The sequence below is a fragment of the Carcharodon carcharias genome, chromosome 5, assembly GCF_017639515.1.
Source record: "Carcharodon carcharias isolate sCarCar2 chromosome 5, sCarCar2.pri, whole genome shotgun sequence".
Taxonomy (NCBI): domain Eukaryota; kingdom Metazoa; phylum Chordata; class Chondrichthyes; order Lamniformes; family Lamnidae; genus Carcharodon; species Carcharodon carcharias.
This window is the reverse complement of record NC_054471.1, coordinates 70,230,157-70,257,848: the sequence shown is the minus strand read 5'-3', so window position 1 is coordinate 70,257,848 and position 27,692 is coordinate 70,230,157.

The window sequence follows — 27,692 nt, the reverse complement described above, 5'->3', positions numbered from 1 at the left end:
GTTCCTGAAGACAATTTGTCCCTCTTAAAGGGAAGCTCTGCTGAATGACGGGTGACTACTGCTGAATGCTATTTCTGTCATCCTAAAAGAATGGAATAGCAGGCAGAGAGGGGCTCCCAGGTTGACAGATGCAGTGCTGGAGCAGGACAGGAGGAGAGAAACCACAGTTCTGCTGAGGGCCAAGAAGCACTCTTGGACCACTCTTTGTAAGGAATGGGAGCAGGTGGCCAAGGAGGTCAATCCTAGTGCCTGAACCCAAGAACCTGACAGCAGTGCAGCCAGAAGTCTAATGACCTCACGGTCAAGGTCAGTGAATGCACCTTCATGTGACATCTCCTACACACTGCCCTACCAGTCTCTCATGCAGCTCTATGCACCACACTCCCATCACTGATCCATCAGCATTTCCTGGTATTCAGTACTCATGCCTAACATTTAGATACTTCATCTCATCCTTGCATATTTACCAATGATGTCAGCCTCACACTCACCTCTCGCTGCCTCAACGTACCTCCAGCTACTCAGCTGTGGCAGGCACATCACACAATCAAGGCGAACACAATCATTAACATTCTTCCCTCTCTCTTACTGGACAAGACAATACACATTCGAAGGGAGCAGAGTCGAGCTGGCAGGGGGCACCAAATTCACCATGGGGGAGGGCAATAAATTATGCCCTTTGTGTGGACAGGTCGCCAAATCCTCTTCCCTCCCTGCGATGATGCAGTCACTCTTCCTGCCAATTTGAGTAACTCACCACATACATCATCTCTAACAATATCCCAGTGTGCTTTCAGAAGCTTTGCTGTCGCAGAAGTTCTTAAAAATCACCTTACCTGCAAGTTGGGTGCCTGGCCCTTTAAGTAATATGAGTGTTCAGCTCCCTTGCAGCTGAATGTCTGATCCTTGTTTAGGGACATGTGAATCCGTACAATGGATCCATGTCTTCCAAATTCAGACAATGTGCTTCCATCTGATATTAAATCAGGGAAGCAAGAGTTCCACAGCTTCCAGTGCCCGAGGGGTACCGTGCTCAAGATGGTGCGCCGTATGGGCTGCAACAGAAGAGGCTCCAGACAAGTGCACACCCCCCACCCCCTAGAGTGGGGTTTCACTAATTTTGCACCCTAAAGCACTTGAGGGCCTTTTGTGAAGTGGCCACCAATGGTTGCATTAAGACTGTTGGTTAGGTGGGTCACGACCTGACACAACTGGTGCATGTTCCACCCATTCTACTTCAAAATAGCAATTGGGGGGTCCTGTAATGCTGTAAGACCCTGAATTTCACGCTTCAACATCTTTATCCCTGGACCAGTCCGGTGTGCCCATATATATAAGCCTACCTGAAAATTGCAAAAGGCAGGCCTCAGCCATTCCTCTAAGGGCTGCCCAGTTTCCAGGTGAGAATTGGAGAGTAGCAGTTGAAAATCCCTGCTACTGAATCACGTGGAAAAATAATTCCCGTCTAGAATACAAGAACATTGGGGCATAATTAGCAAATTCCTACAGGGCCTCTTTAAATGTTTCCAGAATGTTCTTTAGCTGAAATATGCTGGCAAAGAGGTACAGGCTTCAGCATTCCAAGAGTAGTGGGAGACATTCACTGCTTAGACACTCCAATGAAAAGTGACCGTTTGGATGTGGGACTGGAAAGCTGTCAATGCCTCTGGTGCAGGACATCAGCAACTTCAGAATAATGTTGCCTTTGCAGTCAAGTGCAAACATGGACCTAAGAACAAATAAATGCGTTGTTAAGCTGTATAAATAATTTTCAACTGCTGCCTACATGATTCAATCAAAAAATAAAAGCACTGGCAAGCGTGCCAAGCCTCATGGGCTAGGCGGCTTCTTGGTTCAATCTCGGCCTGTGCTGAGATAATGTATTATGAACGGGTCCAGTGATAGGAAAACTACATGAACGTGAATCCTGCTGAGACAATACCGGTGTGTAGATATTGGATGGGAACTGCATTATGCTGAGCTGCAATGCCTGTAATGTCAAAAAGCCCACTCACTGGATGAGATTCTAGAAGGCAGCTTAAGCCTTAAGATCCATACCTGACCATGTATCATGGCCTGGATTGGAGAAAAGAGAAAAATAAATTGTCTTCTTTTTAAACCATCGAGAAATGTTGCCATTGCTGGTCTCTCATTATTGTGTCTTATCTTAAGGATATAAACCTTCCCACAAAATTGCACCCAGGAGATATAGTAATTATTTTCAAATGTGGTGTTCAAATATTCAGAAGCATTCCCATGTTAATGTTAGTATAATGTGGGATAAACTATCTGGTGAGGTCAGGGACAGGCTAAGACTCTGAAGGATTGCTACACTGTATTTCTCATTTAGGAACATCAGCCATTTAGTGTTGTAACTTATATTATTGGAAGAAACACTAAGGACGGAATTTTTCAGCACCGTTGGCAGCAGGTGTCATGGTGGGTGGGCGGGAAACAGTATGGCGAGAAGGCCAAAAATCAGCTTCATGCTAGTGTGAACGCACAGTGGGATCACCTGATGGTGTCCGCCATTGCGGAACGCCAATCCCGCTGGTGGCTGGTGTGAACCCACTTTGCATCCTGCTAATGGGGCACAAAGTAAGACCCGAGCAGAATCGTTCCCCACGCCAGATTTTCTGTTACGCCGGCGGGAAAACACGCCGGTCAGAACACATCTGGGCAAGTGTGGCATGTGAAAATCAGGGCTTACCGCTAGGGGATTGCTCAGATTGCTGACATGCAAGGAGCAGGAGCTGCTGGAGCCCTACAGCTACCGGACCCTGGAGGAATATGTGCATTGCATGCTGGGTGGATTCTCATGGATGCGGCTCCGCCGCGAAGCAGCTCACAGAAGGTGGGATGTCTCCGCTGATGTTTTGGGTATGCTTCGGAACGTCACGGTCCTGGCCATAGGCTGCCATGGTTGATTGGTGGGTCCCGGGAGAGAGAAAGGTCCTTTGAGTGGGAGGGGAAGGTGTAGCAGCGGAGAGGGAGAGGAGGGTCAAGGTGTGACTGGGAGAGGAAGACGTACTGGGAGGGGTGAGGTTGGGAGGAGGGGGGAAGCAAAGGTATTGGTGGGGCAGGGTAGTGATGTTTAAAGGGGGCGGGACGAAGGTGTTGGGGGAGTGAGGTTGGGAAGGGGAAGGACGGAGTACAGGGGATGAGGTTGTAGTGGGGGAGAATGCGGCAAGTCGGGGGGGGTAGGTGTAAAGGGGAGAAAGGTGTAGGGGAGGGAGTTTGGAGGGGGAAGGAGTTCAGAGGGGTGAAGGAGTTCAGAGTGAGGAAGGAGTCCAGGGAGAGGAAGAATTCTGAGGGGGAGGAAAGAGTCTGGGTGGAGGAAGGGGTTCGGAGTGGGGGGAAGGAGTTCGGAGGGGAGAAGGAGTCCATGGGGAGGAAGGAGTCCAGGGGGAGGAAAGAGCCCGGGGGATGGAGGGAGTAAAGGCAGAGGAAGGAGTCCGGGGAGTTGGAGGGAGTAATCTTGGAGGAAGGAGTAATGCTGGAGGAGGGAGTAAGCGGGGGGTAGGGGGATGTCCAGGTAAATGTGCAAGGGCGGGTCTGTGGAGTCAATGACTGCTTTGGGAGTGAACTGAGAGTGGACATGGTAGGAGGGAATGGTGAGTATGAGAGGAGGCAGAGTGAGCTGGAAGGGTGAGGGTGTTCCGGTAGTGGTAGAAGGGACGGTGAGTGTGTTTGGTGGGGACTTGGTGGCAGACACGGAGCATGGGGTAGAAAGAAGGAGGTCAGGGACGTCAATGTGGATGGGGGTGGGATTCTCAGGAAGGTAGGGAATGTGCACGTTCACCTGGACATCCTGGAAAGTAAAGGGTTCTGGCTGGTAGGTGACGGTGGGGAGGTTGAAGGTGATACAGTGGATGGAGGGTGGGGAAAGGACGTGGGTGACAGGGAGAGGGGAAAGGATGGAGGAGTTGATAAGAAACTTAACGACTGCCATGGCTGTCAAACTGAAAGTGGGCAGAGCCTCTTGTTGGGCAAGCACAAGTGCTGCATGGGAGTGTGTTCAGTGGGTGGGCAGAGATGTAGGTCAGCTCAGGTGGACAACTGAAGGAGAACCCCAGCAGGCAGCATTGAAAATGCTCAGGACAGTGAGATGAGTATGATGAATGAAGGCTCCGCGTGCATGGGAGAGTGCTTGCACAAGGCTCCAAAAGGCCCTGCCCCCCCCACACACACACACACACACACACACACACACTTGTCCTTCCAGAATCACTCGTAGTCTAGCTTCATGCAGCTGAACTGTTAGTGATGGAGGGGGGAGCTGATGTGGTTGGAGAAGTCTCAAAGCCTGTCAATGAAGGTGAAAGATAACATTACACATTATTCAGTGAAAGTGAATATGTTTTCAGATTATAAAGTAACAAAATGTGTTTGCCTGTGCAACCAACTGTGATCAGTTTTTCTTAACTTCTCTAGGCCTATCACTTCTTCTAGGTGCTGCCCTGACATCCGCAGCAGGGGTGGAGACAGACTGTGCAATGGTTGGCCCTGTTGCCTCTGATGACTTAGGAGCGCATCTTCTAAAGAGCTGAGGCCTAGAGGGCCCCAGCTTGCTCTAGCTGTTCTCCTGTGAGCCAGCTGCTCCCTCTGCAGTGATAAAGGATGAGGTTGAGGGGGATGGGGTTACAGGCAAAGGGGACTCAGAGAGAGAGAGGTCAGCCTCTGAAATTCCTGAGTGGATGGCCCAGGCACGTCCAGCTGTCGTTCCTCCTCCCTTTGAATGCCCAAGGGCCATGGGCTGTCTCCTTGAAGGCAAGGAGTACCTGAAGGAACATTGAAGTGCCCTGATTCCCCCTTATGTTGCCAATGCAGGAACTCACCCATGGCTACCTCAATGGAATCCAGGTCTGCATGCACCTCCATTTTCTGCTGGTCCAGGGTCTCCATGGCGTCCGCCATCCTTCCCATGGAGACCTCCAAGAGCACACCTGTGGGCTCCACTTCATCAGAGAGCAGGTAGTCTCACTCTTCCAACTCACGTGCCACTCTTTTAAGGGCTTCCAACAGCTTTGCTGAGGTGTCGGTCGCTTGGCAGAGATCCCTGTGAACCAAGGTAGAGATATTAGTGCATGTCAGCAGAGTCAAAAGCAGGAGAGAGAGCACTCCCAGTTGCATTGAGAGAAGGATGAGGTGGTGCAGGATTCTCATGTGGGTGTTCGCCACTGACCCTACCGTTATATTACACATTTTTCACTGAATAGTGTGTAAGGTCATCTTTCAGCTTCATTGACAGGCCTCGTGAGTCCTCCCATGGCATCCCCTCCCCCCCACCACCAGCTATTCAGCTGCAAACACCTTTTTAAAAATTCATTCATGGGATGTGGGCTTTGCTGGCTGGGCCAACATTTATTGCCCATCCCTAATTGCCCTTGAGAAGGTGGTGGTGAGCTGCCTTCTTCAACCGTTGCAGTCCATGTGGTGTAGGTACACCCACAGTGCTGTTAGGAAGGAAGTTCCAGGATTTTGACCCAATGACCTGGAAGGGAACTTCCAGGTGGTGGTGTTCCCATCTATCTGCTGCCCTTGTCCTTCTAGATGGTAGTGGTCATGGGTTTGGAAAATGCAGTTGAAGGAGCCTTGGTGAATTCTTGCAATGCATCATGTAGGTGGTACACACTGCTGCTACTGTGCGTCAGGGGTGGAGGGAGTGAATGTTTGTGGATGTGGTGCCAATCAAGAGGGCTGGTTTGTCCTGGATGGTGTCAAGCTTCTTGAGTGTTGTTGGAGCTGCACTCATCCAGGTAAATTGGGAATATTCCATCACACTCCTGACTTGTGCCATGTAGATGGGGGACAGGCTTTGGGGAGTCAGAAGGTGGGTTACTTGTCACACTATTCCTAGCCTCTGATCTGCTCTTGTAGCCACAGCATTTATTTGGCTAGTCCAGTTCAGTTTCTGGTCAATAGTAACCCCTAGGATGTTGATAGTGGGGATTCAGTGATGGTAATGCCATTGAACATCAAGGGACGATGGTTAGATTCTCTCTTGTTGGAGATGGTCATTGACTGGCACTTGTGTGGTGCGAATGTTACTTGTCACTTGTCAGCCCAAGCCTGGATATTGTCCAGGTTTTGCTGCATTTGGACATGGGCTGCTTCAGTATCTGAGGAATCACGAATGGTACTGAATATTGTGCAATCATCAGCGGACATCCCCACTTCTGAACTTATGATGGAAGGAAAGTCATTGATGAAGCAGCTGAAGATGGTTGGGCTGAGGACGCTGCCCTGAGGAACTCCTGCAGTGATGTCCTGGAGCTGAGATGACTGATCTCCAAATACCACAACCATCTTCCTTTGCACTCAATATGACTCCAATCAGTGAAGAGTTTTCCCCCTGATTCCCACTGACTCCAGTTTTGCTAAGGCTCCTTGATTCCACACTCTGTTAAATGCTGCCTTGATGTAATCATTCTCACCTTACCTCGGGAGTTCAGCCCTTTTGTCCATGGTTAAACCAAGGCTTTAATAATGTCAGGAGCTGAGTGGCCCTAGCAGAACCCAAACTGGGTGCCAGTAAGCCGGTTATTGCTAAGCAAGCGCTGCTTCATAGCCCTGCTGATTACCTCTTCCATTGCTTTATTGATGATCGAGAGTAGACTGATGGAGCGGTAATTGGCCGTGTTGGATTTGTCCTTCTTTCTGTGTACAGGACATACCTGGGCAATTTTCCACATTGTCGGGTAGATGCCAGTGTTGTAGCTGTACTGGAACAGCTTGGCTAGGGGTGCGGCAAGTTCTGGAGCGCAGGTCTTCAGTGTTATTGCTGGAAAATTGTCAGGGCCCATAGCCTTTGCAGTATCCAGTGCCTTCAGCTGTTTCTTGATGTCACATGGATTGAATTGAATTGGCTGAAGACCGACATCTGTGATGCTGGGGACCTCCAGAGGAGGCCAAGATGGATCATCCACTCCACACATCTAGCTGAAGATTGTTGCAAATGCTTCAGTCTTATCTTTTGCACGGATGTGCTGAGCTCCTCCGTCATTGAGGATGGGGATAAAAACAAAAAAACTGCGGATGCTGGAAATCCAAAACAAAAACAGAATTACCTGGAAAAACTCAGCAGGTCTGGCAGCATCGGCGGAGAAGAAAAGAGTTGAAATTTGAGTCCTCATGACCCTGCCACAGAACTCTGTGGCAGGGTCATGAGGACTCAAAACGTCAACTCTTTTCTTCTCCGCCAATGCTGCCAGACCTGTTGAGTTTTTCCAGGTAATTCTGTTTTTGTTATTGAGGATGGGGATATGTGTGGAACCTCCTCCTGCAGTGAGTTGTTTAGTTATCCACCACCATTCATGGACTGCAGAGCTTAGATCTGATCCGTTGGTTATGGGATTGCTTAGCCCTGTCTATCAGTTGCTGTTTATGCTGTTTGGCAAATAAGTATTCATGTGTTATAGTTCCACCAAGTTGAAAACTCATTTTTAGGTATGCCTGGTGCTGCTTCTGGCATGCCCTCCTACACTCTTCAATGAACCAGGGCTGATGCCCTGCTTGATGGTAATTGTAGAGTGGGGTATTTGCTGGGCCATGAGGTTACAGATTGTGTTCGAGTACAATTCTGCTGCTGCTGATGGCCCACAGCACTTCATAGATGCCCACTCTTGAGTTGTTCGAAATCTATCCTATTTAGCATGATAGTAGTGCCACACAACATGATAGAGGGTATCTTCAATGTGAATGCAGGACTTTGTCTCCACAATGACTGTGCGGTGGTCACTCCTACTGATAATGTCATGGACAGATGCATCTGCAGCAGTTAGGTTGGTGAGGATGAGGTTAAGTATGTTTATCCCTTTTGTCGGTTCCCTCACCACCTGCTGCAGACCCAGTCGAGCAGCTATGTCCTTTAGGGCTCGGCTAGTTGTGGTGCTACTGAGCCACTCTTCGTGATGGAGATTGACATCCTCCACCCAGAGTACATTCTGCACCCTTGCCACCCTCAGTGCTTCTTCCAAGTAATGTTCAACATGGAGGAGCACTGATTCATCAGATGAGGGAGGGTGGTATGTGATAATCATCAGGAGGTTTCCTTGCTCATGTTTGACCTGATGTCTTGAGAGTTCATGGGGTCCAGAGTCAATGCTGAGGACTCTCAGGGCAATTCCCTCCCAACTGTATGCCACTGTGCCACCACCTCTGCTGGGTCTGTCCTGCCGGGATTGCCGTTGTCATTTCTAGTGTCTAGGCTGATGCTGGGTGGTCCATCTGGTTTCATTCCTTTTTTGTGACTTTGTTACAACTGAGTGGCTCACTAGACCATTTAAGAGTCAACCACATTGCTGTGGGTCATTTTCCTGTGCGTTGTAGGAACAAAGGTATCCATTGTGATTTGGCAAAGTTGTGCTTGAACATTGGCCTGGAAACAGTTGGCCAGACCAGGTAAGGACAGCAGATTTCCTTCCCTAAAGGGCATTAGTGAACCAGATGGGTTTTTACTACAATGGTCTCATTGTCATCATTACACTTTTAATTCCAGATTGTTATTGAATTCAAATTCCATCATCTGCCATGGCAGGATTCAAACCCAGGCCCCCAGAGCTTTCCCCTGGGTCTCTGGATCACTAGTCTAGCGACAATACCAGCATGCCATCGCATCCTCTGGACCATGAGTGATTCTGGAGGGAGAAGTGTGTGTGTGGCTTTTGAAGCCTCATGACTCTCCACGATGAGTTGGAAGTCTGAATCCAGAGTCTTGTCAACTGACTCAGACCTCACACATGCCTCTTCCCCAGCAGCTCTCTGAATGCTGGGGAGCTCAGCTGAACCTGCCTCCTCCTGCTATGGACATGTGTCCATGTGGTGACCACCAGATTATGAACCTGAGCCTGCTCTAGATCTAGGTCTCATTGAGGTGTGTGTCTCTGCGCTGGTGAAGAGTGTGGGTAAGCGCTGTGATAGGTCTTCCAGGCTGCTTATTTCCGGTCTTCAATGGAGGAGGTGTCCCCTTTGTTGGAAGTGAGGACCTGAGGGATTAGCTGGTTGGAGCTGAGGGACTAGCTGGTTGGAGCTGAGGGACTGGTTGGTTGAGGGTGTCGGTCGCTTGGCAGAGTTCCCTGTGAACCAAATTAGAGATAAGTGCATGGCAGCAGAGTCAAAAGCAGGAGAGAGAGCACTCACATTTGCCTTGAGAGATGGATGATGGGGTGTATGATCCTTACAAAGGTGTTCACTACTCACCGTCGCTACAGGCACAGTCCATGTCCTCACCAGTCAATGCGGTGTCACGCTCCTCAAAGTGAGTGAGGGCCTAATGTGGGCCACTCCATCCCTGGTCTGGGACCTCATCCTGTTGATGTGAGCAGGCTTCTTCTGCATGGAAATAGATAGAGATAGAGTGAGCAGGACACATGGAACTGCATGGAATGTTTGTATTGTGAGTGGAGCCATGGACAGGATAAGGACCTGAGCTCCAGAGGATATGAGCCTGATGGAGATGCGAGGGTGTGTGTAAGAGTTAGTTGTGTTATCCCTTGAGGCGTGAGACCCCTGTGGATGTGTGATGGGTTTGTAAGTGTGTGAATTGAGAGTGATGAGGTGGTTGACTTACCCTGATGGGACGGATGAGATCATTCATCCTCTTCCTGCACTGGATGGCTGACCTCCTCTGTGCTCTGCTGACCACCTCTGCTACCACCTTCCAGGCTGGACTGGTGACTCTGGAGGAGCTCCTGCGGCCAGAGTTGGGGTAGAGGACATTGTGGCGGCCTTCCATTGTAACCAGCTGATGCCCCAGAGAGGTGTCACTAAATTTGGGAGTTGCCGTCTTCTTTGCTTCAGGGCCATCTGTCGCCTGGAGCAGTCCCGGTCTGAAAACATGAAGTAAGCATGATCTCTGGTACGCTTTAAATATTGCGCCCAGGGCAAGGAAATGCTAAGGTCACGGCATGGTGGGAAAATCTGAGCCCACCCGCCAGTGATGCGGCATGTTTCCCATGAATGCAGTACTAATGAAGTGGGACGTGCCAGGAATGGATCGATACAGTGCAAAAAGCCGCCATTGTGGCCGACAGACAAAACATGCTCTTTCCTGCTCGCTGCCACACTTTGCGCAAATCTGGGACAATCCCACCCTGAATATTTAGTTCTAACAAAACCACAGATGTGTTCTTTTGGAATTCTTTTCAAATTGATAGAACTAGTGAATGTTGGAATTTTACCCATGGTTAATATTATTAATTTATAGTGGCCTTATAATAGAAAGCATCCAAAGGTAACCTATCCAACCCTTACCAAAGCAGCATTTTTGTTTAAGAATTAAACTTAGGAAAGCTCATAAATGAGAAACAAAATACTGATTTCAAAATTACAGGCCGTGTGTTGTTGAATTCAGATGTACAATGTCCTTTAGTTCTCAAGAGGTGAGATTGACACAAACTGAGATCCATGCAGCAACTTCTGCACTAATCCCATTTGTATCGAATCAGATTTGGAAACCAATGTATTCAGATATAATTCGGGGTGGGGTGGGGAGGTTGGGGGGGGGTGGGGGGGGTGGCGGTGGTTAAGATTTAATTGGAAAGTCAGACAGAACCTTAACACCAAAATTTTAAAAAGGAGAAGTGGCCACAAAAGGACATGGAAGTAAACATACAATTCATTCTCTGTAGTAACCTGGTAAAATCTAAATTGTCTGTGCATCTGATTCTAATTTGTGCCTCTGCTTTTAGACTTTGTGACAATCTCAAATGCATTGTCAGAGTTCAATCTAAGTAATGCCTTAAGAATATTGAACACTTGAATGATATGCACCTTCTCTTCAGCTTCGCGCAACTCACATGTCGCTCTTCCCTCCTCTCATGAACATGCTGACTCACTCTGGAGTGCCATATTGCAGGCGGTGGCTGCTATCTCACCAGATGGCCATACTTCATGTGTGAGCTTGGAACTTGAGTGTTAATAAGTACTTTTATATTGTTTCATTGGTCACCATCTTCCATACTCTAGGTAGCACACAGCCAGCAGCCTTAAGGCGACAGAATTTCTATACTGGCAGGAAAGATAACCCATATGGCATTGTGTTTTCCTGGCTGCCCTCATTCTCACTGACGGTACTGTCAACACTCGACTCTGGCCAAAATATCACAGGCAGCAAGCAACCACGTTTCCATGTTGCCACAGATTCACAGGGAGACTGACAACATGTTTTAGGGTGGCCTGGTTTGTACCATAAAAGGCACTGACTTTGACTGTGTCCTTCTTCACCTGGAGCTCACACATGGGTACTTGTCACTGGACGAATGCCCTGGTTAAAATCTTTTCCCACTTTAATGTCCTGGCAGAGATCAGTAAACTCTACACAGAGTTAATCAGAACAGGACCCGTCTTGTAGGTATGACTTAGTGCCACATTACTCTGTTGCAATTAAGCATTGGGCTATTAATGAGTAAATAATAAATAATTAATAATGCAATTTAACGTATGAAAGTAAGAAATTAACACATTGTTCTAAAGAACGGAATCTTCTAGTCTTGCCAGCAGCAGGAATCATGGCAGACTTAGTCTGGTGGGAGACAAAAAATCTGTTTCCCGACTGAGGGATCAACTGAATTTTGTTCTCTTGACTGTCAAGGTAGGTTAAAGGTGGGTCGAGCTTCCGACTGGAACCCCACTTGCATGCATTAGCATCTCATGCATGCTCATTAAAAGGCCACCTCACTGGAATTAAGCTCGTCCTCCAAATGAAGTTCCCTGCCAGTGATAATTTAGAGTGTTCAGTTCTACATCTGCATATCAGTGGCATGCACCTGACAAGCTTCACCTCTTCCATGACTTTGAGGTCAATAGGTGTTGCTTTCTTCTTCGAGAGCCGGTAGCGAAAGCTGCGCCAAGGGTGGACAGGGGAGGCAGACGAAGGCTGAAAGTGGGGGTAGGGTGGAGTGGTGGAGCAATGGCTGGACAGGAGAGACAGGCTTGCCAGGGAAGGGTGGGTGAGGACAGTGTCTGGGAAAGGCGGGGGAGAGTTTCTTAGAGGGCGGGTGGGTTGTGTTCATGGTGAGGTTCTTGGGGGTGAACTCAGGGTACAGGTGATAGGAAGGGGCCGTCACAATTAGAGTGGGGAGTGGGATGCAGTCGGGTGGCAGGTCCAGGGTGCGAGTCTGGTAGGTGAAGTTCTCACTGGGGGGAGTGGGAGGGTGATGGAGGTGGCTCGGATAATGGGAGGCGTCAGAGTCAGGGTGGGCATGGGGATGGTAACGAGTGTTGGCTCTGAGGGATGGAAGGCATGTGGAGGTGGATCATGATATAGTCCAGGGATTCTGGAAGAGGAATGTGGAGTTTCAGGCCTGTAACGAGCGAATGGCAGTCCGGGTTCAATTTAAATATCTCACCAGGACCTTGGACCCTATGAGGTAACAGTGGGATGGACGATTTCTACGAGCTCCTCATGCATGCATAATTAATGAGCTGACCAGCAGACAACTGTGTGTGTTCAGCCATCTCATCGCTCAACGAGAATTACACTGACGTTCCCACTGACCGCCGGACTTAGACTCCAGAACAGAAGATTTTGCCCGGACTCTTGCACGTTTTGGGATGAGCATTCAGATGTTGTTATCCTTACTTTTGATTTCCAATGTGCTAACATGGAAATGTATCACAAAACCCATATCTTGATACTGGTGACCAAAGAGTGTTACATCTCAAAACAAAAACAGAATTACCTGGAAAAACTCAACAAGTCTGGTAGCATCGGCGGAGAAGAAATGAGTTGACTTTTCGAGTCCTCATGACCCTTCAATGGAACTGATTTTTCTTTACAAGGAGATGGGGGAAATATAAGCTGGTTTAAGGTGGGTGGGGCGGGGGGGGGGCGGTGGGGGCTGGGCGTTGGGCGGGAGTGGGGAGAGAAGTAGAGGGGGGGTTGTTGTTGTAGGGACAAGCAAGCAATGATAGGAGCAGATCATCAAAAGATGTCACAGACAAAAGAATACAGAGGTGTTGAAGTTGGTCATATTATCTAAATGAATGTGCTAATTAAGAATGGATGGTAGGGCACTCAAGGTACAGCTCTAGTGGGGGTGGGGGGGCATAAAAGATTTAAAAATAATGGAAATAGGTGGGAAAAGAAAAATCTATATAAATTATTGGAAAAAAAAAGAAGGGGGAAGAAACAGAAAGGGGGTGGGGATGGAAGAGGGAGATCAAGACCTAAAGTTGTTGAATTCAATATTCAGTCCGGAAGGCTGTAAAGTGCCTAGTCGGAAGATGAGGTGCTGTTCCTCCAGTTTGCGTTGGGCTTCACTGGAACAATGCAGCAAGCCAAGGACAGACATGTGGGCAAGAGAGCAGGGCGGAGTGTTAAAATGGCAAGCGACAGGGAGGTTTGGGTCATTTTGCGGACAGACCGCAGGTGTTCTGCAAAGCGGTCGCCCAGTTTATGTTTGGTCTCTCCAATGTAGAGGAGACCTCATTGGGAGCAATAAATGCAGTAGACTAAGTTGGGGGAAATGCAAGTGAAATGCTGCTTCACTTGAAAGGAGTGTTTGGGACTTTGGACGGTGAGGAGAGAGGAAGTGAAGGGGCAGGTGTTACATCTTTTGCGTGAGCATGGGGAGGTGTCATAGGTGGGGGTTGAGGAGTAGGGGGTGATGGAGGAGTGGACCAGGGTGTCCCGGAGGGATCGATCCCTACGGAATGCCAATGGGGGGGGTGAAGGATAGATGTGTTTGGTGGTGGCATCATGCTGGAGTTGGCGGAAATGGCGGAGGATGATCCTTTGAATGCGGAGGCTGGTGGGGTGATAAGTGAGGACGAGGGGGACCCTCTCATGTTTCTGGGAGGGAGGAGAAGGCGTGAGGGCGGATGCGCGTGAGATGGGCCGGACACGGTTGAGGGCCCTGTTAATGATCATGGGTGGAAAACCTCGGTTAAGGAAGGAGGAGGACATGTCAGAGGAACTGTTTTTGAAGGTAGCAACATCGGAACAGATGCGACAGAGGCGAAGGAACTGAGAGAATGGGATGGAGTCCTTACAGGAAGCGGGGTGTGAGGATCTGTAGTTGAGGTAGATGTGGGAGTCGGTAGGCTTGTAATGGATATTGGTGGACAGTCTATCACCAGAGATTGAGACAGAGAGGTCAGGGAAGGGAAGGGAAGTGTCAGAGATGGACCACGTGAAAATGATGGAGGGGTGGAGATTGGAAGCAAAATTAATAAATTTTTCCAAGTTCTGACGAGAGCATGAAGCAGCACCGAAGTAATCATCGATGTACCGGAGAAAGAGTTGCAGAAGGGGGCCGGAGTAGGACTGGAACAAGGAATGTTCCACATACCCCATAAAGAGACAGGCATAGCTGGGGCCCATGGGGGTACCCATAGCCACACCTTTTATTTGGAGGAAGTGAGAGGAGTTGAAGGAGAAATTGTTCAGTGTGAGAACAAGTTCAGCCAGATGGAGGAGAGTAGTGGTGGATGGGGATTGTTCGGGCCTCTGTTCGAGGAAGAAGCTAAGGGCCCTCAGACCATCCTGGTGGGGGATGGAGGTGTAGAGGAATTGGACGTCCATGGTGAAAAGGAAACGGTTGGGGCCAGGGAACTGGAAATTGTTGATGTGACGTAAGGTGTCAGAGGAATCACGGATGTAGGTGGGAAGGGACAGGACAAGGGGAGAGAGAAGGGAGTCAAGATAACGAGAAATGAGTTCCGAGGGGCAGGAGCAAGCTGAGACGATCGGTCTACCGGGACAGTTCTGTTTGTGGATTTTGGGCAGGAGGTAGAAGCGGGCCGTCTGAGGTTGGGCGACGGCTCTATTGCTCTTCAGATGGGAACGTAAAACAAAGCTGCCACATTTTCTGTACTACTGTACTCACTACACTGCAAAAAGTGTTTCTTTAGCTGTAAAGGGCGCTATATAAATATAAGTTATATCTTTCTATTATTTACAGAACCTTGACAAGGCCCTATACAGATTCCTTATCCCTCGAGATTGGCTGTTAGAAAGTGAAATGCAGGCCAGTAATGAACCCAAATCGGTGCCTGAGACAGACCTCCTAGTTTTATCCAGTCCCTTGCGGAATTATTTAAAAGTTGTTCAATCTGGTCCATGTCAGATACATAATTCAACCTGTCAGTCATCTCTATTTAAAATGCTGCTTGCCGGCTTATTACAATGTAAGTAGAATTTACACAAGATAAAAAAGGGGGTCTTTGAGAGCATTACCAAACCTTATGAAAGTACACGAAGCATCGACCTCCCTTAAGAGAGTATCTGCTGGGACATTTTAAAACCGTGGAATCACGGAAGAAATCATTTTGATGAGTGGAGAGATCCTATGTATGCCTCTTGAGTCTAATGCTGCGTATGACATGGGTACTAATCGGACGTGAGATACTGTGGGAATGTTTATCTGCACTGAATGTAAATTCAGTTCGTTACTCTTGTCAGGCAGAATTCTCAGGCTATCAACCTTCTGCTACTGATGCAACTAGAATTTCAGTAACAGCTGTTATCTCTTGACTGTCCGTGTGCGTCAAACTTTTAAAAAAATATGGCTTTAAGGGACATTTCTCAAGTGCCTTTTATCCGGACCCTTTACATGTTTAAAACCACTCAATCCACAATATTAGCCCAATGTGTCATTGCCATTGACTTTGCATGACTCAACCCTTAAAGGGTACTTTGCCGGAGAATACCATTGCAAGCAAGGAAAGGGTGAATACTTTAATTACCACAAGAAATAGCTTTGCTCATTTTCAGCCTTGCAGTGGTTAGTGACTTAATGTTCTCAGCTGATTAATTATGTGAAATAATGGGCTGAGTTTTATGGGGCTTTCAAGAATGGGATAGTAAGTGGTGGGGGGAGGGGCTGGACCGCACCCCAGTATCGTGGTGTGGGAAAGCCCCAAGGGGGCCTTGCTGCTACAAGATGGCAGGAAGACAATTGAGCAAGTGCTTCATGGTCATTAGCAGGCAATTTTCAGCAGCTCTAGTAGAGTTTTTTAATTTGACGAGTGGCATAAGGGGAATCTTTTTTTTTTGCAAAAATATACTTTATTCATAAATCTTCAAAAACATTTCGAACCATTTCAAAATCACCATTACAAAAATACAATCAGGTTCAACTTTTACAACATGAATCACAAGGTGTGCAAACAATGAATATTACAATCATTGGCAGACATTCATTTTAATCTGTACAGACTGAGGGTCTCTTTACAGTTCCCAGCCCCACAGTGCACTGTGGCAGAAAGGTCTTAGGCAGCGACTCTTCCCCATTGCGCCTTTGTGGTGGCTGCTCCAAACTTAACTGTGTCCCTCAGCATGAAGTCCTGGACCTTGGAATGTGCCGGTCTGCAACACTTGGTCGGGGACAACTCTTTGCGCTGGAAAACCAAGAAGTTTCGGGCAGAGCAAAGAGCGTCTTTCACCGAGTTGATGATATGGGGAATCACAGGCGGTCAGATTCCCAATGGTTGAACATTGGCGGCAGTGAGGAGGGGCCTCAGTGCTGCTGTCTCTCGAAGTCAGCTATATTGAGGTGATCGTGTAATTTGTTGTTGAGCTGAAATGGGAGTGGAGAAGAGATCTTGGTTGGTCTGTGGTGGTAGACACCTCAGAGTGGCAGATCAATCTGCTGCAGGGCTCAGCATCAGTGGGAGTTTAGGTCGCTGGCGTACTCTCAGTAACAATGAGGAGAATAATCCTTCCCCCCCCCATCCTCCCCCCGATGTATTTGAAGGCGGGATATCACAAAACAAAATGGGTGGCAAACCCAGCACCTTCACGCCCACCAGTTGTCCCCTGTAATACGGTGGGTGGGGAAGTTGCAGGCAGCCAGCCAACCAGCCAGCCCGGGGTGGGGGTAGAGGGGGGAGGGGGTAGAGGGGGGAGGGGGTAGGGGAGTGGGGGTAGAGGAGGGAGGGGGGGTGGGGGTGGGAGTAGGGGGGTATAGGGGAGGTGGCGGTAGATGGGGTATAGGGGAGGTGGGGGGGTAGAGGGGGTGGGGGGTGGTGGGGATAGAAGGGATTGGGGGGTAGATGGGGGTAGAGAGGGGGGTGGGGGTAGTGGGGTTGGTGGGGGTAGAGGGGGTGGTATCGCTGTAGGGGGTTGGGGGTAGGGAGGGTGGTGGGGGTAGCTGTAGGGGGAGTAGGGTAGGGGTGTAGGGGGGTGGGGTAGAGGGGGTTGTGGGGGTGATGGGGGTAGAGGGGATCGTGCGGGTGGTGGTGGGGGTGATGGGGGTAGAGGGGGGTGGTGGGGGTGGTGGGGGTAGAGGGGTGGTGGTGGGGGTAGGGTGGTGGTGGTGGGGGTGGTGGGGGCAGAGGGGTCGTGGTGGTAGAGGGATAGTGGTGGTAGAGGGGTGGTGGCAGGGGGAGTGGTCGGGGAGGGGGGGTAGTGGTGGTATAGGGGTGGTGGGGGTAGAGGGGATATAAGGGGGGTTGGGGGTAGAAGGGGTATAAGAGGAGGTGAGTGTAGAGGGGGTATAAGGGGGGTTGGGGGTAGAGGGGGTATAAGGGGGGGTGGGGGTAGATGGGGTATAAGGGGGGTGGGGGTAGGTGGCGTATAAGGGGGGTGGGGGTAGGTGGGGTATAAGGGGGGTTGGGGTAGATGGGGTATAGGGGTAGTGGGGTGGGGGTGGTGGGGGGTGGGGGGTAGGGGTAGGTGGGGTATAAGCGGGGTGGGGGTAGGTGGGGTATAAGGGGGTGGGGGTAGGTGGGGTATAAGGGGGGTGGGGGTAGGTGGGGTATAAGAGGGGTGGGGGTAGGTGGCGTATAGGTGGGGGGGGGTAGGTGGGGTATAAGGGGGGTTGGGGTAGGTGGGGCATAAGGGGGGTTGGGGTAGATGGGGTATGGGGGGTGGGGGTAGAGGTGGGGTGGGGGTGGTAGAGGGGGGTGGGGTAAGGGTGGGGGTGGTAGAGGTGGGGTGGGGTAGAGGTGGGGTGGGGGTGGTAGAGCGGGGGTGGGGGTTGGGGGGGGTTGGGCGGGGTCGTAGAGGGGGGTGGGCAGTTGGGCGGGTGGGGTGGGAATGGGGGGACGGAGGGGTAGGGGTGGGGGTAGAGGGGTGTGGGAGTAGGGGGGTAGAGGGGGTAGGGGGTAGAGGTTGGTGGGGTGGGGTTGGGTGTAGGGGAGCTGGGTGGGGTGGGGAGTGTGGGTAGAGGGGGTGGTTGGGGTAGAGGAGGGTAGGGGGGGTGGAAGGGGTGCTGGGGGTAGGGGGGGTAGAGAGGTGGTAGAGGGGGGGTGGTGGGTGTAGAGGGGGTGGTGGGGGTAGAGCGGGGTAGAGGGCGGTAGGGGGTAGAGGGGGTAGAGGGGGTGGGGTGGGGGTGAAGGGGGTGGTGGGGGTAGAAGGAGTGCTGGGAGGGGGTAGAGGGTGTGGGGGGTGTAGGGGGCTAGAGCGGGTGGTGGGTGTAGAGGGGGTAGGTGGGGTGGTGCGGGTAGGTGGGGTAGGGTGTGGGTAGAGGGGGTGGTGGGGGTCGAGGGGGTAGATGGTGGGCTAGAGGGGTGTGGTGGGGGTAGAGGGACTAGAGGGGGGTAGAGGGGGTGGGGGGTAGGGGGGTAAAGGGGTGTGGGAGTGGGGGTGTGGTGGGGGTAGGGGGGTGAGGGGGTGGGGTGGAGTGTAGGGTGGCTGGGTGGGGTGTGGGTAGAAGGGGGTGGTGGGGGGTAGAGGGGGTGGTGGGGGGTAGAAGAGGTGCTGGGGGGGTAGAGGGGTTTGGGTGGTGTAGGGGGGTAGAGCGGGTCGTGGGGGTAGGGGGGGTAGATGGGGTGATGGGGGTAGGGGGGTCAGTGGGGGTAGAGGAGGGGTGGTGGGGGTAGAGGGGTTGGTGGAGTAGTGGGAGGTTAGGGGGCGTTGGTGGGGGTAGAGAGGGTGGTGGAGTAGAGGGAGGTTAGAGGGGGCGTGGTGGGGGTAGAGGCGGGGTTGATGGGGGTAGGGGGTGGTGGAGTAGAGGGAGATTAGAGGGGGTGGTGGGGGTAGAGGATGTAGAGGGGGGTAGAGGGGGGTAGGGGGGGCAGTGGTGGGGATAGAGGGGGTGGTGGGGGTAGAGGGGGTGGTGGGGGTAGAGGGGGTGGGGGTAGGGTGGTAGAGGGTGTGTGGGAGTGGATGTGGTGGTGGGATAGAGGGGTCTGGGAGTTGGGGGTGGTGGGGGTAGAAGGGGGTGGGGTGGGGTGTGGGAGTGGGGGGGTGGTGGGAGTAGGGGGTAGAGGGGGTGGGGTGGGGTTTAAGGGGGCTGGGTGGAGTGGGGGTAGAGGGGCTGGTGGGGGGTAGAAGGGGTGCTGGGGGGGTAGAGGGTGTGGGGGGGTGTAGGGGGGTAGACCGGGTGGTGGGGGTTGAGGGGGTAGTGGGGGTAGAAGGGGTGGTGGGGGTGGTGGGGGTAGTGGGGGTAGGTGGGGTGGTGGGGGTAGAGGGGGATTAGAGGGGGCTGGTGGGGGTAGAGGGGGGTGGTGGGCATAGAGGGAGGTTAGAGGGGGTGGTGTGGGTAGAGGCGGGTTAGAGGGGGTGGTTGGGTAGGGGGGTGGTGGGGGTAGAGGGGGGTGGGGGTAGGGTGGTAGAGGGGGTGTGGGAGTGGGGGGGAGGTGGGATAGAGGGGTGTGGGAGTGGGGGTTGGTGGGGGTAGAGGGGGGTGGGGTTGGGTGTAGGGGGGCTTATGGGGTGGGCGTATGGGGGTAGAAGGGTGATGGTGGTTGAGAGGGGTAGAGGGGGTGGTGCGGTTAGAGGGGGTAGAGGGGTGGGTGGCGATGGGTGTAGAGGGGGGGTTGGGGTGGTGGGTGTAGGGGGGGTTTGGGGTGGTGGGTGTAGAGGGGGCGTTGGTGTGGTGGGGCTAGAGGGGGGTTGGAGTGGTGGGGGTAGAGGGGGGTGGGGGTGGTGGGTTTGGGGGTGCTGGGGGTGGTGGGTTTAGTGGGGGCTGGGGATGGTGGGGGTGGGGGGTGTAGAGGGTGGCTGGGGGTGGTGGGGGTGGGGGTGGTCGAGGGGGGCTGGGGGTGGTGGGGGTGGAGGGGTGTGGGGGTGGCCGGGGGAGTGGTTGGGTGTGGGGGTAGAGGGGTAGGGGGTAGTGGGGTGAGAAGTGGTGGGAGGAGGGAGGGTTGTGTGGGGGTAGCGGGGGTGGTGGGGTGGGAGGAGGGAGGGGGGTGTGGGGTGGGGGTTGCAAAGCAATAAATCCCAGCTGTCAAATTCACCCCACTGGGAGCTGATTGTGGGGGTGGACACTCAGTAACAGTGGGAGCTGGTTGTGGGAGTGGTCTCAGTAACAGTGGGAGCTGGTTGTGGGAGTGGTCTCAGTAACAGCGGGAGCTGATTGTGGGGGTGGTCTCTCAGTAACAGTGGGAGCTGATTGTGGGAGTGGTCTCAGTAACAGCGGGAGCTGATTGTGGGAGTGGTCTCAGTAACAGCGGGAGCTGATTGTGGGAGTGGTCTCTCAGTAACAGCGGGAGCTGATTGTGGGAGTGGTCTCAGTAACAGTGGAAGCTGATTGTGGGGGTGGTCTCTCAGTAACAGTGGGAGCTGATTGTGGGAGTGGTCTCAGTAACAGCGGGAGCTGATTGTGGGAGTGGTCTCAGTAACAGCGGGAGCTGATTGTGGGGGTGTTCTCTCGGTAACAGTGGAAGCTGATTGTGGGAGTGGTCTCTCAGTAACAGTGGGAGCTGATTGTGGGAGTGGTCTCAGTAACAGCGGGAGCTGATTGTGGGAGTGGTCTCTCAGTAACAGTGGAGCTGGTTGTGGGAGTGGTCTCAGTAACAGTGGAAGCTGATTGTGGGGGTGTTCTCTCGGTAACAGTGGAAGCTGATTGTGGGAGTGGTCTCAGTAACAGCGGGAGCTGATTGTGGGAGTGGTCTCAGTAACAGCGGGAGCTGATTGTGGGAGTGGTCTCTCAGTAACAGTGGAAGCTGATTGTGGGAGTGGTCTCTCAGTAACAGCGAGAGCTGATTGTGGGGGTGGTCTCTTGGTAACAGTAGGAGCTGATTGTGGGGTTGGACACTCAGTAACAGCAAGAGCTGATTGTGGGAGTGGGTTGCCAGAAAAAAATGTAGAGGTATAGTTCCCCTGATGCAAATGGGAATAAAGTCCCGTGGGAACTGACCCCAAGGGCAGTGTAGGAGAGGGGAGAGACCATAAGAATCATCCATCCAGATGCTCAGGAGTGTCTGCAATGTGCCCACCCGTTTATGACCACAAATCTAATGGCAAATGCAGGTCCATCGATGCGACGGCATCTGCTCTGGTGGAAGGTGCGGATGAATCATGTGACCCCTCCTCCTCATCATAGGTGCCCTGTGGCTCCCTGTCACAGTGGCTGACTGCCCTGCACGAGAGAACAGAAACAGTTAGTGGCTAAGGCTTTCACATCTCCCCCTTCCATCCATCCCCACTGTGGATCTCTATATGTCCAGTGATGGGCGCATGTGCTCAATGCTCCACACTCTGTTGGGTTGCCAATTCAGTCCTGCATCTGCAATCGTGCAGCTACCTGAGATCCAGGCAGTTCAGAGCCTCCTTCTCCGTCAGCATCAGTCCTCTGATGTCGACCACTCTGCCACTGGTCTTCGCCTTCTCTTTATTAGTGTGGGTCCATTGCTCCTGCAGGCAGAAGTTGGTGATAGTGTGAGCTTCCACACAAAGACCAGTACAATACATATGGTGCTAGCATCCCATTGGCCCTTGATGGGGGCTTCCCACTGCCACCCCCATACATCTGCTCTCAAGGGATGTGGAGAGGGTGAGACCAATGGCTTGCTGCTGTCTAGATGAGGCCATGCATCATATGGCAGCTCGTGCTGCACTCCCCACTTGCCAGCATCTGGTTGGTCACTGCCCCCAACCCCATGTAGCACACCATCTCACATTGCCACTTGCAAGTCCCAAAGAGGAGAATGGTATGGAGGACTCACCCTTGTGGAGTGACAAAGGTCATTATGTCACTACACCCAGGATCAGGCTGTTATCTTCATCCAAACTTCCTTGGTGAGGCAGGAGGGTCTTTTCTTGCTGACCCTTGGGAAGAGGGCCTCCCATCTTTCCCTTGTAACTTGGAGGAGATCCTGCAGGAAGGCATCATTAAACTATGGATTCACCTGGTGTCTTCCCTGCAGCATGTCTCCTGCACAAACCTGCTCATCTCCTTGGCTTCCTGGTTGAGTGGCAAGCCTTCCATTGGATTCAACAATGGTCAGTCCCTGGAAGGTTCCAGTGAGGAGCACTGGTCAGTCCTTGGGGGGTTCATGCAATGAGTACTGGCCAGCCCCTAGTGTTCCTGCTAGGAGCACTGGTCAACCTCTGGCATTCCTGTAAGGAGAACGGGTAAGCCTTCAGGTTGGTGGGGCCCACTCTGGATGCTATTGCACCATTTAAAGCATTCAAAGCAAAACTGAATGCAGGTTAAACAGGCCTTTAAAAATGGCACCAGTCGTTCCTTTCCCATCTCATTGCACTATCTGAACCCATAGATCATTTCATCGAACATTCCTAAATGAAGAAAATACTCTGATGCATTAATTGTTTTATTCAGCTCCTCCTACTACAGATTAACTCTCCAATGGGTATTGGTCAAGTGAAGTATTATGTTGAATCACAGCAGCATTGCAGATGGTGCACTCAGTGATTTGAAGTTATACCACAGTGGAATACTAAACACTGACTCACTGACCTGAAAAGCCCACTAACAGCAGAGTCATTTTTTTTAATGTTATTCATCATCGTTGTCAAATACTATTATTAATTTTTCACCTCAGCTGGAATGAAATTGCATATAAGTGGCCTCTTGGTATTCATCTTTTCTAACATCCTTCTGACTCACTGCTATGGGAACGTTTTAAAAAAGAAGTAACTGCAAGCCACTTGTGTTGAAAATGAATGAAACTGATGTCGTAATGAAACCTGAGAGCCACAGTCGGGTGAAGTGGTCAATAGCAGGTGTGCAACTCAGGCTGGCAGTGAGGTAACAAAGACTTTAGTGGAAAAGAAGATCAGACACATTGAAAAGTCTATTGCTGATTCATCTGTCAGCCCATTTTATGCTACTGTGGGGTGACCAGCTTCAACCCCTGAATATATTTGCTGTATTCCATTAACATTTACATGTGCTGCTGTTTATTGCCATCTGGTCACGAGTGCCATTTCCATTCATTCCATTTTTTTTCTTTACTTGTTATATCCATGGCAAATTTATAAAATGACCCGTCTTATTTTTCTTCCATTAATTTAGTCAGGTGGGTTCTGTTGCCAATGTGAAATCCTCCCCATCAGGTTTTCCTTCTCTGTGCTTTGCCCGGATGATAAGAATTGTCCAGATCAAAAATTTACCCAAATGTGTTTGTTGCTAATTTAGTGAACTTGTTAATCCATTTAATTCAGATCAAGAGAGGCCAATCATATCCCACAAAGCAAACACCATCCAGAATTCATGCTGGTTGTTTGTGGTTATTCTGTCATGGGGTTCCCGCCCATATTACTTGATTATCCCCTGATTTAGGGAACAGTAATTTAGTTCCCTAATTTCCATTGTACAAAAAAAATCAAGCAATGTATTTAATGTCTGTGAATTTCTCTAAGGGCAGAATCACCCCAGATTTGCACTAAGTGCGGGAACGGGTGGGAAAAAGAATGTTTTACCCACCGACCACAATGGCAGCTTCTCACACTGTATCGTCCCAATCCCACATTATTAATCATGCATTCCTGGGAAACATGCCGCCTCGCTGGTGGGCGGCCTCCGATTCACCTGCCACTCATCTGCCACGTCATCTTGCCACTTCCTCATGCCAAGTGCCACATTTAAAGTGTAACCATGCACACACCTCTCAGTGCTTCCAGGCCAGGACTGCTGCACAGAAGACTTGGCTTGGAAAGGCAAGAAGACTGCAACCCCCGCCCCCCAATTTAGTGACGCGTCCTCGGAATGCCCTTTGGATGACTTGGAGGCACGCTGTAGTGTGCTTTACTGCCCGCTCGGGCCGCAGAAGGGTCAGCAACCTCTCCACTCTGGCTTGGTAGGCGAAGGCAGTGCTAATCAGTGCCAATGCTGGACAGAAGAGGTTGGCCATGTGATGCAAAAAGAGGATGAATGATCTCATCTATGCTGCCAGGGTAAGGCAGCTATCTCATCACTCTAAACCCACCCACTCACAAGCCTATCGCATATTCACTGGCATCTCACTCATTGCCAGCTCAAAGGACATCACCACCCATTCTCACACACACCCTCACATCTCCATCTGGCCTCATCTCCTCTGGAGACTACCTCCTCAGCCCTCACCATCTTGAGGCTACTTTCACAGATCAATTTGTACCCCCCCCACACACCCTGGGATACCTGCTTCCCTAATACAGCCCTCACCCTGCAGCCTCTTCCCTTGCCTGAGGTCACTTCCCTCCCCTTCCCAAGCAAGCCCTAGCCCTGCAGCCATTGAAAAGCTACCCCCCACCTTACGCCTGGTCTGGTAGGTAGAGACTGGCCTGTGAGCCCCCCTATAAGTGATGTGGTGCTGTCTGCAAAGCCTGGTGCTGAAGTCTGTGAGTGCTGCCCAAAGCATGATAGGCAAATGAACCTTGAAGTCCTGAGCGAAGTGCAGCTCGCCAGGTGAACCGTCACTTATGGAGAGTTGTGAAACCGATGTGCTTGGATGGTCCAGCGTGGGGGCTGATTCTAGTGAGCTGGACTTATATTGAAATGCAGATATCTTTCAATGAACTTCCCAATGTTCAATGGTAGGAAATGCGGCCCACAATTGACGGGCAGAGCGGGCAATTGCAAACTGGTTTCACGATTTTGTGAAACCAACTTTTGGCCTTCTCGCCATATTGTCCGCTTATGCTGCCAACAGGCAAGGAAAATTCCATCTAAGTCTCCTGGTACTCTCCCACTATAGAGTTGGCATGGATATGCCACTGCATATGCCTTCTCCATCAGTTTCCGCGGGTCCATGTTTGGATCAGAACCTCTGTCCACCCCAAATAAGCTCACCTGCATCAGAAGGGGGCCTGACTTAGGGCAGGGGACTCCCAAGATGTGGGTTCTGCTCCTCACTTAGTGACCTGGCAGAAAATTAATGGTCATGCAGGGTGAAAGAAGACATATATTGCAGTGGTGTAAGTGGACCATTTGCCTTGTGAGCTGGAGTCCAAAGGAAAGCGTGAGTATATCTTTCAATTAAAGGCCTCTTAAATATGGAGCCACAGGGGCATTGGTGCTGTCATTTGTTTTGGAGGAGATCCGACACTCATTTCCTCCAGGGCAGTCAGTCTCTGTCACAAGTGCAGGCCTGAGTTGTGTCCCTAGTGACACAGGCACTTAAGAGGAATATTTAAATGAGGCAAGCTCCTTTGACCCCCAATACTCCAGTAAGGTCATGAGTTGAGGTTGCTGGGGACACACATTCCAGCAATTATGCTGGGAAGTCCGCCTCATGGGCTTTTGGTCTCAATATTTCCATAACTCTCAATTTCACTTCTTAACAGGTATCAATCCAAGATTCAAATTGGCCCTGGATCCACTACCTTTCCAGGCATTTTGCTCCATGTCCTGTAGGATAAAAATCAGTTTTCCAAATATCTTCCTTTCTTTGTGAATTTTGTATTTGTGTCTTATCGTCCTATGCTTGTTGTCTAAATTAAGTGTATTTATTAGAAAAAAAATGTGCTCGGGATGTGAATGATGGTGGCAAGACTGCATTTGTAGCCTTTTCCTAGTTGTACTGAGAAATTGTGGTGAGCCGCCTTCTTGAACTGCTGGTGATAGTGCTCCCCTGATTGCATGAGGCAGGAAATTCCAGGACTTTACCAGAAAGACGTCCAATTCAGGAAGGTGTTTCACTTGGAGAGTGGCTGGGTGACAACATTGTTCCCATGATATTGCTGTTTGGCCTATCTCATGGTAAAGGTTGCAGAGCTGAAAGGTGCTGTTGAAGTGAACTTGGTGAGTTACTGCAATGCGTTCTGTGAGTAAAACACTGAGACCATAGTTTGCATAAACAGGCAATGTTGAGTTCAGTGGCAGAAGTGCTGATCAAGCAAATTGTTCTGTCCTGGATGGTGTTAAGCTCCTTGAGTATTGCTGCTCCAGTTGAGAGTGGCCACACTCCTGACTTGAATCTTGTAGATGATGAAGATGTTTTGAGGGGTCAGGAGTTGAGCCACTCATCACCCTGCCTCTATCTTGGTTTTATAGCCATGCTGTTGATATGGCTGATCCAGATAAGCTTCTGGTCAGTGGTGCCTTCATATTAATGGTGCGGAGACTCAACAATGGTGGTGCGATTGAAAGTCATTGTGTATCTATTGAGCCTTTATTTGGTGAGGAATATCATTATCTGGCATGAATATTACTGCCACTAGAAAGCCCAAGTCTGCTAGTTTTTTGTTCAAATTTTGCTATAGGTAGGCAGGACTGTTTTATTATAGGAGAAGTTGTGAATGGAAATGAATGCTGCAAAATCAATAAATAATCCCAACTTTGTGACAGAAAGAAAATAATTGGTTAAGCACTTCAAAGTAATTGGGCTGATGGTGCTTCCCTGAGGTGCTCTTGCATTGGCTTCTGACAACCACAACCATTTTCTTCTGCATCAGTTATCATTCCAGTCACTGGGCAGTTGTCATGCTGACTTCAATTCTGCAAAGGTTGCCATGTGTCAAATTCAGTAGATTTTTAAAAAGTCATTAATAGTAGATGGCTGTTGCTAACAAAGGCAGCATTTGTTGCTCATCCTCAGTTGCCCTTGGCCCAGAATGTTGCCTTGATGTCAGGCTAAGCTACTCTCAGCTCTCCTTTGGCCTTTAACTCTTGTACCAATGCTTGGATCAAAGCTGTGAGGAGGTTTATGTTAAAGTGATTTGGAACAACCCAAACTGAGTGTCAGCAACTATGTTATTGATAAGCAAATGCTGTTAGATAGTCAAACACTACATCAATTGTTCTAACTGTTAGACCGGGTGAGGAAGAATGTCAGACTTGACCTTTCTTTCCCACCCCTCGATTGATCCTAACATTGTTTTTGTAATTTATGAGGATGAAGGTATTAATTGAATGCCTGTACTTAACCATTCACGTGCTGATTGGAAAGGACTCAGTCTGACAGGCTTTCTTGAGTTTAAACACAAAAGTGGTTAGTTTTTATTATGCTAAAAACACAACCAGGTAAAGATATAAAGATAAAAGCAAAAAACTGCGGATACTGGAAATCCAAAACAAAAACAAAAATACCTGGAAAAACTCAGCAGGTCTGGCAGCATCTGCGGAGAGGAGCACAGTTAATGTTTCAAGTCCGAATGACCCTTCAACAGAACTAAGGAAAAATAGAAAAGAGGTGAAATATAAGATATTCAAAAATGTAAACCCATGTCCCTATCTTCGCAACACACATACGCACAGGCCAAATTAAGATTCAATGATAAAAGATTAAAAATAGAAAGTTCACTGTTTATGAGTTCTTCACTGGTATTCTTAGCTGAGGCAGATTTTTCCCATTCAGCTCTGAAGGAGAGTCATTCGGACGGGAAACGTTGACTCTGTTTCTCTCTCCACAGATGCTGCCAGGCCTGAGTTTTCCCACCATTTTCTGTTTTTATTTCAGATTGTTTTTCATGGTGGTCTTGAACTTCCAGTGGGATTGAGGCTATTGTAAACTGTAATTTCTGGAGACAGACTTTTTTTTAAACGTAATTTGTCTTTTCCAAAACTTGATTGCACCTGAGGTTCCTCATAGTCTTATAGACATTTGCAGCACAGAAGGAGGCCATTTTGGCCCAT